Below are 12,284 nucleotides of genomic sequence, written 5' to 3' on the forward strand. Positions count from 1 at the left end.
CCATTATACAAATTTAGTAAATAAACACAAATTTAGTAAATACAGTAATACAATTTCAGTAACCTCACAAAATTGCTACTGCTGAGCTACACCATCCTCCATATATTTTCCAGTCCCCAGTTGGTGTTCCAATCCCATCTGGAAACCCATTTTAATCTTTCTTCATCCGAGAAACACCACCCTGAACATTCAGCTGGTGATTTCTACCTGCAGCTTATGAGTACTGCTCTTATATAAGCAGATTATGAACATTTAATCAACACTCATTATGATTTGCTCTTTCACCTGCCTTGCCAACTAATTTACAAAGGATTTATTTTCAACTAACCTACTTACCAAGACTGATACACAAGACACAATTATATTTGAATAAGCTTTGAATATGCTAATAATTTATCTTTTTGTAAATCAGATTTTATTACAACCCAGATAAAAATGAAACAGGTGGATACGAGTATACATCTCAGTAAGAATAATTAAAAGGATTTCATAGATACTAACTCACATTTAGAATGTAGCAAACTCTTAGTCAAAATATATCACAAAGATGGGCAGTTGAATGACTGGGGTATCGGTATTGCCCTCTGAACAGCATTTTATATACTGGAAATCCATCCATTATATAAAGGAAAGTATTAGCATGCATTGAAAGGTAATAGGGTTTCATTCTTGATAGCCTCTCCAACACTGTTGTATAATATATAAATCAATATTTATCACACAGAAGAAACACTTCTGTGGTGTAGTGTGGTGTTCTGTGGTGTAGTGTGGTGTGGTGTAGTGTTAAGAGCGGTGGACTCGTAATCTGGTGAACCGGGTTCGCTTCCCCGCTCCTCCACATGCAGCTGCTGGGTGCCCTTGGACTAGTCACACTTCTCTGAAGTCTCTCAGCCTCACTCACCTCACAGAGTGTTTGTTGTGAGGGAGGAAGGGAAAGGAGATTGTTAGCTGCTTTGAGACTCCTTAGGGTAGCAATAAAGTGGGATATCAAATCCAAACTCCAAACACTATTATGTATCTGCATAGTCTTCCTGGAGACAAGCAGCTGCATGTATTTCTCCAATTCCAATACAGGCCCTCCTGAAGATAATGGAGAACCACAGCAAACCATCATTTCCATTTCTGGAGTTCTTAAGAAATGCAAGGCGTAAATAGAAGTCTTAGTGTTTTCAGTTCTGGAGTTATAGCAAGAAGTATGAAGAATGACAAAGAAAATTTTATAGTGGGAAACTAGAAGACAATGTTCCATATCATTAGTTGGTGAAAGCTTGGGTTTTCACTGGAACTCTGCCAATTCACACCAACTGAAGTTCTTGAATATTATAATTACAGAGTGGAACAGATGAAATAATTAGAGCTGTTTCAGGTTTTTTTTTTCATGGTAGCTTGGCAGCTTTTCCAGTGTTGGCATTAAAATGTGTAAAGGAGAAAAATGGAGATTTCACACTAATACTTTGCTACTGTAACTAAGTACTTCAGGGGTTTCCCAGCAGAGAATTTTGAGAGCTTTCTAAAAATGAATTTAGTGTCAGCTAACATTTATGTTTTGTTGTGTTTTTAATGCTGTGTTCAAGAAAGGTTCCGGGGTGACTGCCTCACTCTCTAAATTATCCAGAGGCGAACATTGTACTGTTTAGTGCTGCATAAAGCTGTATCATGGAGCATTTCCCCTTATTGACCATCTGTGTCCTTTAACTGTGACTCGCAAGCACCTAGCAGCAAACAGAGTGAAATCTATGTCTGTCTGGCTAAGCCTGCTAGAAAAGAGGGTAGTTAACTGTCATCACAACAAACTGGTAGAGCATAAGAAGAGTCCTTTGGGATCAGACCAAAGACTGCTCTTGTCCTATTTCAAATAGTGACCAGCCAAATATTTCCAGGAAACCAAGTGGGATATTGTCCTCTCAGCTTTTTATATCCCAGCTACTAGAATACAGAGGGCTGTATCCAACTGACTTAAGAGTAATTGAAATTAATGGACCTACATTAGTCTATGAGAGATTCCCAATTGTGCAATGCATGGAAATCCATTTTTTCCATCTTTGGAGCACTACGGTAGGAGGACCTGCACCCCTATAGAACGGGGTTAGGCTACATGGTGTCCTCCAGATGTTGTTGGGACTCCAACTCTCATCAGCCCAGATAGCATGTCAAATGGTGATGGGAGTTGTAATCCAGCAACATCTGGGGGAAACCCTGCTAAAGAACTTCTTCTGCTCACTTTCTTGAAGACTAGAAGCCCTGTCCCAGATAGGATACTGACATCCTATTCATAAAGTATACTGAAACATCTTACTTGACTGTGTCAGGCCAAAATGAAGTTCCATCAGGCTGCCACTATTTCCTTGGACTTTTAAGTGATTCCTAGCCAATTAGGTTGCTTCTATTGACTCACATTGACCCTATTGACCCTATTGACCCTGGGACGCGGGTGGCGCTGTGGGTTAAAGCCTCAGTGCCTAGGGCTTGCCGATCGAAAGGTCGGCGGTTTGAATCCCCGCAACGGGGTGCGCTCCCGCTGTTCGGTCCCAGCGCCTGCCAACCTAGCAGTTCGAAAGCACTCCCGGGGGCAAGTAGATAAATAGGGACCGCTTACTAGCGGGAAGGTAAACAGCGTTTCCGTGTGCGGCTCTGGCTCGCCAGAGCAGCGATGTCACGCTGGCCACGTGACCCGGAAGTGTCTTCGGACAGCGCTGGCCCTTGGCCTCTTTGAGTGAGATGGGCGCACAACCCTAGAGTCTGTCAAGACTGGCCCGTACGGGCAGGGGTACCTTTACCTTTTTATTGACTCACATCACCCTAGTCCTATCAAACCCATTGTCCCACACTCACCTCTGATCATTACCTGACAGTTCTTTGTGTCCCATATCTGACTTTTTATCCTTCCTTTCCCTGTCCCTTTCTGCAACAGAAATACATCACCCAAGTGTAATGCAGACAACCATCATCTAATACAATAGCAAAGTTCTTTCTCCTTCACAACATGCAGGTGGCTACAGGCACACAGTGGTTCCAGATAATAAGGGAGGAAGTCAACATCACACTCAAGGAGTGGCCAGCCCAATGTCATTCAGTAAGCTTCATGGCTGAGTGGGGATTTGAACCCTGGTCTCCAGGCCCTGGTTCAGAAGGGCCATTACTGTTTTCACGAGCATGACTCAAGACAGACACTGGAACCTGACTCTTCAAACCTGCTGAATGTTATAGGGAGGAAATACTGATGGTCATCTTGGGTGACAGTTGCTCACAGGAACTTAGCTATAATCATTATACACTTCCTCAAGGACACAATGACAGCAACAAGGTATGTCACAAAAAGTGGTTATGCTGTTGTCATTGCTGCTCCTTAGTCTTTCAGCTCTCGCTCACTCCCCTTCCTGACATTTCCAACACAAACCCTCTACTCTCTTCATTTCCCCACTAAATGACAGAGTGAACTCAAGTCAGTAGTTATAGCCACACTGAATCAGATGAATGGATGTCATTTATAGCAAACAATGTAGTGCAACTTAAATACGGCTAGAGTATATTTTACCCTTTCACAAAATGAAGCCATTTGAAACGAATTGGTCTGTTTGGAGTGCTTGGTAATTTAAGGTTCTTTTCCTGTTTGAATACCTTGGGAAACGACTGCATTTTACAAGAGCTCCTCTCTGACTTATTATCGTGGGGAGCCATATTCAATTTTAAGCTGCCAGTTTTTGGGAATGGAGGGCAAGGAATAAATGGCTCAGTTGTTCTAAAGATGTCCAATTGCATTTATATTACTCCAGCCATAGAGATTATTGGGTCACATAGTACTTAGATGAGAAAAAGAGAGAGAACTGTGAAGCACTCAAATCAACCATTCTAAAAGTTGGGTTATATTCAGTGCTCTGAGTTTAAAATGCTCGCAAAAGGTGGCAGGTTAGCATGAATTTAGCATTGCTCCCAGGAAATGTGGTGTTTCCTCTGACTTGCTATCACATGAGTTCAGAGAGGGAAATTGAATAGGAGCATGATTGAAATCATCAAGGCAGGCAATTGGAAACAATGGGTCGTTCTTTTTTGAATGAAAATCTGAGCCACAGTTTTTTCTTGACACAACTCTCTTCAGTGAATGATCTTCTAATGAAGGATGTGATTCGTTCTTAAACCTTAAGTTGTCTTCATCTTGAAGGTCATGTTCAAAGTGTTAACCAAGCAAACATATTTGGGATTCTGAGGCAATTTTCAGCTAGGTTGATTGACCCCTGGAAATTCTTGCCTGTTTCTATCACATAGCAGCACTCTGTCAACGTAAGGACATAAGAAAAGCACTTTGGAGCAGACCAAAGGCTCACTAAGCCTAGCATCCTACTTTTCTCTGTGGCCAGCCAGAAGCCTTCAGGTAGCCCACAGCCAGGACATGAAAGTAACCCAATGAAATTTGTATGATTCTCTTTTAAAATCACTAAAGTTTAATGGCCATCAGTACATCTTGCAACAGTGAATGCCATAAAGTAATTGTGTGCTGTGTGAAGTATCTGACACCTATCCAAAATACATAAATTGTTATCTCAAAGCTCCGGCCCTCAATCCCATGTGTACTGGTACTACCTGTGGTTTATTCAGTACTGCAGAAATACATTCTGTGCATGCTCAGGGCTTTCAGAACAGGACCTGGGCTCTGTGACCTTTCCCCAGTCAACATCTTTGAGAGTTTCTGGTTGAAAGCTGACCATCACTCACCATTTACTTGGATAATCTGCAGCTTTGGTTCATTTATGTTTGCTCAGAATTAACACATCTTCATTTCAAAAGAACATGGTGTTTTGCTCTGTGATACATGCCATTGAAAGCATTTTAAAATATTGCTCCAAATTTCACCTCCAGACTCTATAGCTTTGGGCCTATATGTTCTGCATTACATGGTTCACTTCTGGCCTCAATTCAATGTGCCAGTGCTTACATTTGAAACTCTAACCATCTTTGGTCCTGGGTGAATTGAGGGATTTTAGTCTTCCATATATAGGCTTCCAAACATTCTTGCTTCTAGCATCTCCCTCAGAATGCCATTTGGCAGCTAGGGATGTGGATCAGACCTGCTTTACTTGTGTCACCAATGGTCTGGAATTGCCTTCCAGGCAGATCTGTATGGACTTATCACTATATTGCCTTATTGGGCATATGAGTATTCTACATAAGGCTAGGTAGAAATTTAATTCAGTGTCGGGGGTGTGTGTGTACAATTTTCAGAGGAAAATATTTTGAACTACATACTTACGATGGATTCTTCATGCCCTTACTATGGCCAAAAGACTGATACTGATGCACTGGAAATATAAGTGTATGGTTCTATTTAATCAATGGATTGAAGATATGACTACACTTGCAACTTATGAACGGATTGCTTATAGATGTAGACTTTGCATAGATAAGTATAATGATATTTGGAACACATTTAAACAAAATATCTAATATATACATATAACCTACTATAAGTATATATAATTGTTAACTTTTATGATGATACAGTATACCTTTTCTTTTTCTTTTTCATTTAGTTCAATTAAACTGTTCTAAAAATAATAAAAGAAATTTATGTCAGAGAAATCTGATGAGGCAACGGTAAGGAACAATAAGGATATTGTGTTAGTATTAGTGGTTTGTGAAAAATTTGTTGAATCACACTTGTACAGCTATTTCATGAAGAGAAATACTTTCTACCATGCACTCAAAGCCATCTGGTTTTATCTATTAAAAGAAAACTCATCCATGCCCCCACCCGACATTTAGAAGAGTGGAATGCAGCACATTTCAAATGTTATAACAAGAATGGTTGCCATATTAGTTCCAAATGCAGGCAGGTGTGGTTCAAATAATAGCTTCTACTTGGCTAAATCTGTTGCTAGCAATCTGTTGACTCCTGATTCGGTATCTTGAACTCTGTATTCAGACCTACTTTCTGGATGCAAAGATCTAGCCTGGGAATAGTGTGTACAAGGCTTCCCCACATCTTTTGGGGGTGGTGTGGTGTTTGAACTGGTTTCCAAGTATGCACAGAATACTAGCATTAAGTTTCATTCCATTAACATGCTGGACTGGAGTCCATAGGTGCTTAGATATTATGTGTATTGTGTTTCTTGCAGCAGGATAGTAAGAGCTACATTTAATTTTTCTGCTCACTGCAGATCTGAAACTTTTAGCACTTTCTTTTAGCTAAGCCAATGATGAAAAATGCAGTAAGAGTGTTTTAAAAAAGAGCCCAGAAAATAATCAAAATTCCAAGCTAATCAAAACTCTTTTGAGACTGGTTTTTATTTTAATGTGAAGTACTACCAGTAATTATTAATATAGCACACCAAACTCATTTTGAAGCATAGAATAGACAATGGACTATTCTCTCCACTTCAGCCTTTAATTGCGGAAAAAATCCACAAGTTCTTTGTTAAAATTATGCCAAGTTATTGACATCTGAGAAAGTTGAGGAATACCCTAGATATTGCAGTGACCATTCCGCAGCTTAACTGTCAAAGAGTGGCTTCATGAAAAGAAACAATGGAAAGGGGTGGGGAGAGAAACAATCCTTGAGGACTAGATAAGCAGTCAGAGTCCCGGCAAAGGAGAATGGACATTTTTGCTGCCTTTCCAAAATCCCCACGAGAGAGCAGGCCCATCTTGTAAGAAACAAAGACTACAGAAACCAGTAGAAACTAGGAACACTTGACATTTTAAGAAGACACTGCAGGTTTGAGCTGTAAATCTAGTCAAATATTGGGTTCAAATCTTGCACCAGCTCTGCAATATACAACATGCAATCTAACTGGACTATTGATGATGACTTGAATGAGATAGTAGGATAAGGAAGCAATGGCAGCATAATGGAAGCTTGTTTGTATAGGACTGCTCTCAAGTAACTGGTTTATGGAACGCAGCCTAAGCATATTAGTTAAAGATAATGAGAGAACAGGGTTGCACTAGTTTCTATGGATTACAGTCCACTTCTTAAAGTGCATTGTTATCTTAAATTGGCACACACATACACTTATGGTGCGAAAGGAATACCTACAGCCTCTCTCTTAGAAATGCTTCAGGCTTATGGAAAGTGCCGGCCCAATTCTGAGATAATGGAGTATCCTATGGGTATGGGAAGGGGACTCTTGGTTTGAGAAAATCTTGCAACTGGTGTGCCCTAATACCAGGAAGCAGCAGGAATCTGGATAACTACAAAAGTTTGTATTTTTTGGCAAACAATAGATCAACAGCTCTGCATAACAGCTAAGACTTCCTATACTGGCAAGACCAATGTCTGAGTTAGTTCCCACTAAGCTATGGAAAAGAAAATCAAACCGATCCATTCTTAAGGAAATCAGCCCTGAGTGCTCACTGGAAGGACAGATCCTGAAGCTGAGGCTCCAATACTTTGGCCACCTCATGAGAAGAGAAGACTCCCTGGAAAAGACCCTGATGTTGGGAAAGATGGAGGGCACAAGGAGAAGGGGACGACAGAGGACGAGATGGTTGGATAGTGTTCTCGAGGCTACTGGCATGAGTTTGACCAAACTGTGGGAGGCAGTGGAAGACAGAAGTGCTGGCTCTGGTCCATGGGATCACGAAGAGTAGGACCCGATTAAACGACTAAACAACAACAAAGTTATGGAAGTGGCCACACCCAGTGAGGGGAGGAACACATTCTGTTACATACCAGACATGTCACATTGCCACCTCTAGGATCAGTTCCAAGTGCCCTCTTGATATCACACAAAGTCATTTTCAATAATCTCAACAGCTGCTTCTAGGTTTGGTTACTATTTCCCCTGAGATTGAGGGAAAATGCAAGTGTTCATTTGCTGAAGATATGTGAAATGAACCACACACACGAAAAGAACATTCAGATCACTCATTCAAGGATATCATCCTCAAACTTAAATGCTGAAGCTCACAGCTTTTCCTGTGAACTGAATCCATGCACAATTAATTCACACCTTACATTTTTGTGCATATTGGGAAGTTCATGAAACCCTTGCATTGACTATTGTTACAAAAATTGATTATTAATTTGCATTAACATTTTCTTACATGTGAAGTCAACAGCATTTGGGCTTTTGTGGCTATTTGGTCATGTTGAAACATTTTTTTGTTATTATACTGACCTCTGTCCATCTTTTGTAAGCCAGTTAGAGGTGGGTTTTTTTAAAATAAATAATTTAAGCAGTCTATAAATTTTGTTAAATAGATAGAAATAAACTGTAGCTTATGTCTTCATGAAATATGTAAGACATAGGCTGATCCAATATGGACAATGGTCAGGATATGCCACAAATTCTGTTTAAAGTGGCAATTTTGGAACAATCATAAGAATGAATCATTTAAAACAGCAGAAAGGATAGAGGGTGAAACTATAATAGAAGAGAAAGCTAAATTTGATAGAGGTAGAGGTCTATGCAAAATGTAAAAGGATGTTTATTAGAGTGTTTATATATTTTGTAAACAGATTTATGCTGCAGACATGTGTTGTGTTGTTCAGAAGTCCAAGTCAACTTCCAAAACCTATTTAATTCATCATTTATAATTAATGTAAATCATATGTGAAAATATGTCTCTATGAACTGTGGAAGTATTCTTTTTAAAAAAGAAAAATCCTTTTCAAGTGTTTAGCGGTTGAGAATAGCTAAGCAATTATTTACAGCTGCACACACACATTTTATTTGTTAGAATTTTTAATTGTTACAGTGTTTTAGATTTTGTAAATTCCATTTTCTCTCCTGGGGCCTGTGGGGCAGCATAGCTTGTAGAACTGAGTTACCAAAGAACCCCTTTAAATATTTCCAGGAATTTTCCTGTATTAGACAGTATGGTCCACATGATAAGACACAAGATTCCATTTCCACTGGTAATTGCCTCAATCTGTACAGTACACACTGTGAAGCACACTTCCATAACTTGCAATACCCACTAACAAATGGCTCGTAAGACACAGGAAACTGTATCCTATTACAAAGGGTAATTCACTACACTAATATTATTCATATTGTGCTGAAATGAATCATTAATCTACATACCGCTAGCCAATGAAGCAGGAAATCTCATTGTGTATTGCTCCCACCTGCTCTTCTAGCTCAAAATAAACCCATTAGCTAGGAGCCGTTTGTGTAATTTAGCTTGCAGAACAGCGTCACACAGAGAAATACAATTGAATAGCTACTTACATATCTGTAATATGAGTAATATGTATGTAGGAATTATGTATAGCTTCTAACAACTTGAGACTTAATTTTTTCATACCTATATTTCATGGAGTTGCAGCAACAAGCTGTACTGGAGTCACCCAACCCCTTTATTTATTGTGATAGATTAGCCTTAGTCCAACCAATGTTTATTCTGAAACCTCAGTCATGTCATGGAAAATGCATAGATGACATTTTTGGTGCAATCCAACTCAGTGATCAGTCCTACTGAATTCAATGGTACTTACTCCCAGTCTTCCACTGCCTCCTGCAGTTCGGTCAAACTCATGGTAGTAGCAGCATTGCCACATACTCTAACAAAGTTTTTTCTAATGGTGTATTGTTCCTAATGTGCATTATACAAAAGGAATGTTAAATATGGAATAATGAAGCCTTGTGAAAAAGTAAAAATACTCTACTGAAGTAGAAGAGCTTCTCATTTTAGTTCTGCCACATTTCTATTGTGATGACTGACATCTGACTCAAGAATGGCATTTTTGTTGTTGTTGCATCAAAAAGCTTTAAATATGACTGCTGAGAAGTTGTGCCCTTATGATTTGGTCGAACTGTTTGTTGGTGTCAGGGACTGGCTGGACACTGAGGAGTGTGGTGGTTGGATACTGATGAGTGGGCAATGGGAGAAGTGGGGTTGGAGACTGATTTGCCAGATGGGGTCCGTGATCTGGGGGGGGGGGGAGCCTGCTGCAGCCGGGAGACAGGAGTCAGAGGCAGGAGAAGCTGTAGGATTGGAGAGTGAAGAACAGGTGGAGGAGGAGGGAGAGAGAGGTCAGGCTGGTGTAGAGTCAAGGGTTTCCATACCTTCTCCTCCTGCCCCCACCTCTCCTGCTCCACTGTCTCCCAGGACCAGAAGAAGTAGGAGGAACAAAAAGTTACATGTAGGTTATATGTGTGCAGCTGGGATAGGGGAGACACAAGCTGAGGTAGGGAGCAGGGCCTCCCTGTTGCAGCAACTGCTTCATGGGATGCACACATAGGAGTAGCTAAGAGACGTAGGACTGGTGGACATGCCTTTCCCTAACTTGTAAATGTCACAATAAAGAGTTAATTTCTCACTCTGGACATTCCTTGCCTGACAGCACTGTGACAGCTGGCTATTTTGAGCTTATCTGTGTTGTTGGACTAAGCTTTGGCTTTCATTTTAACATCATTGTGATTTCATTAATTCTTAAATAACGCTAATTTTGAAAGTGGTTTGTTGTCGTTTTTGTTTGTTTGTTTTATGCAGTAAGCATGATAGATAAAGGTTATAAACAAATGTGCTTGTGGATACAAAAATGAAGTGGTGTTCTTGGGGTGCTGCACTGGTGAGTATGTTTTAGGTTATGATATGCATTTCCATTACCAAAAATAAAGTCAGATCAGGTTACAAAATAAAGCATGTTGAGTAACATCCAATGTTAGTCAGAGCAGAGTCACTGAAATAAATGTATACTCTGACTGAGTTTTATTTCACCCATCAAATATAAAAAGAATCACAACTGCTTTGACTTAGTTTGTTATTTGCACAGCCAATTCACTTGCCCCTCTCTGGGGTTTTCAGTCAGAACCCAACCTCTGGACTCCTTTACCAGGTTACCCTGAATTTACACCCCCCCCCCATGATTTAGACTAAGGATCCAACCCAATACTGTTTCCCCCAAAAGTTGACAGCTGCTGTCAGGAAGGCCAAACCTCCAGGCTGGCCCAATCTGTCTGCAGACAAACTCTTTCTGGCTCTGAATATGGAGAATGAGATGCTCCACAGCAAGGCCACACTCATGTGCTGCCCATTGACCTTGAGCCAGAGCTATAGCATATATAGGATAGTGGAATGACTGCTTCAAGCTTTTATGCCCCACTGGTTGACCCAACAGAAGACTGACCCTGTAAGGTCCGCCACCAGATCATCACCCCCCCTCCCCAGGCATCGACTGCCTGCCGAAAAAAATTAAATTAAACTGCTGTTTGAATATGGTAAGTGGTCTGTGTCACCATCCCCAAAGGCCTGGCTATCTTCACCAACAGATGAAAAGTTTATGCTAGATACACCTCCAAGGGAGATAATTTCAGGCAAATGATTCTGCCATTATTTTGTGACCACATATATTCCTATCATAACATATCATATGATATAGCGTGTTCTCCAATAAATGAGAGCACGTGTTGCGGTGTGGGCCACCAGGCCAGGCCTCTTGTTGCCAGGCTGGTTAATAGTTATTGCCTGGCATCTGTGATTGGATAACCGGGTTGCTGGGGCAAATTGTATGTTGCAAATTGAGTGGGTGGGACCATAGTCTTTAAATATTGGTGCACTCTGGTTTCTCTTTCTCTTTGCAGAGTGCATCGGATCACCCGCCCTTTTTTCCAGTTGACCTTGCTTTGCCTGTCATGGGGTTGTCTGCCTTGGCGCAGGGGCCTAGTAGGAATTTTGCCATTTGGTGATTGGCTGTGCCATTTGGTTTTTGCCTACTACTCTGCAATTCGTCACAACTTGTAAGGTTGCGGTTAGGCATTGGTTATAATATGCTGGTGGTGGAGGGGGCTGAACAGGCGGTGCCTGCCCCTCCTATTGCGATGAAGGGAATTCCGTTAAAGGAATCCTGGGGCTTGCCATGATTTCGTCCAATCCCTGTTATGGGACCAGGGCCGCCCAATCCCTGTTATGGGAATCCTTGTTATAGGACCGGGCAGGCAAGCTTTTGGGGAGCTGCTGGGGAGAGCGGCGTGGGTCCGACGCTTAGCTCAGGTGACCCCCCAGTTTGACTTTCTCTTCTACTGGCTACCGATCGGACCTCGGGATGCCAGTTCTGTCCCAGGCGGGGGGACAGATAGTCATAACCAATGTCTAAACAACCACCCACTGATTTTGTATTTTAATAAAGTTGTGGCCAAAATAGTGCCCAAAAACCAAAACTAAATTACGTGTTATGTGTGAAGTTATTTGAGGGGTGGCCTGGGGACCTACACGCGCAATACATTATATTATTACATTATACATGCTGAAAACATCCAGCTTTTTTAAAAAAAACAAAACAAAACTATATCTGCAGTATATTTCAAAAACAGGAGCAAGTCTACACAAGATTCCACTACTTA

At 40.9% G+C, this 12,284-nt stretch overlaps 1 protein-coding gene across 19 annotated transcripts in view; it reads right to left on the minus strand.

Moving 5' to 3' along the window:
- The window catches only part of LAMA2 (laminin subunit alpha 2), a 352,990-nt gene that overhangs the window by 244,368 nt on the left and 96,338 nt on the right, over nucleotides 1–12,284 (minus strand). The gene's annotated exons all lie outside the window — the stretch shown is intronic.

This window comes from Podarcis tiliguerta (genome assembly GCF_965153285.1).
Source record: "Podarcis tiliguerta genome assembly, chromosome: 3".
Lineage (NCBI taxonomy): Eukaryota > Metazoa > Chordata > Lepidosauria > Squamata > Lacertidae > Podarcis > Podarcis tiliguerta.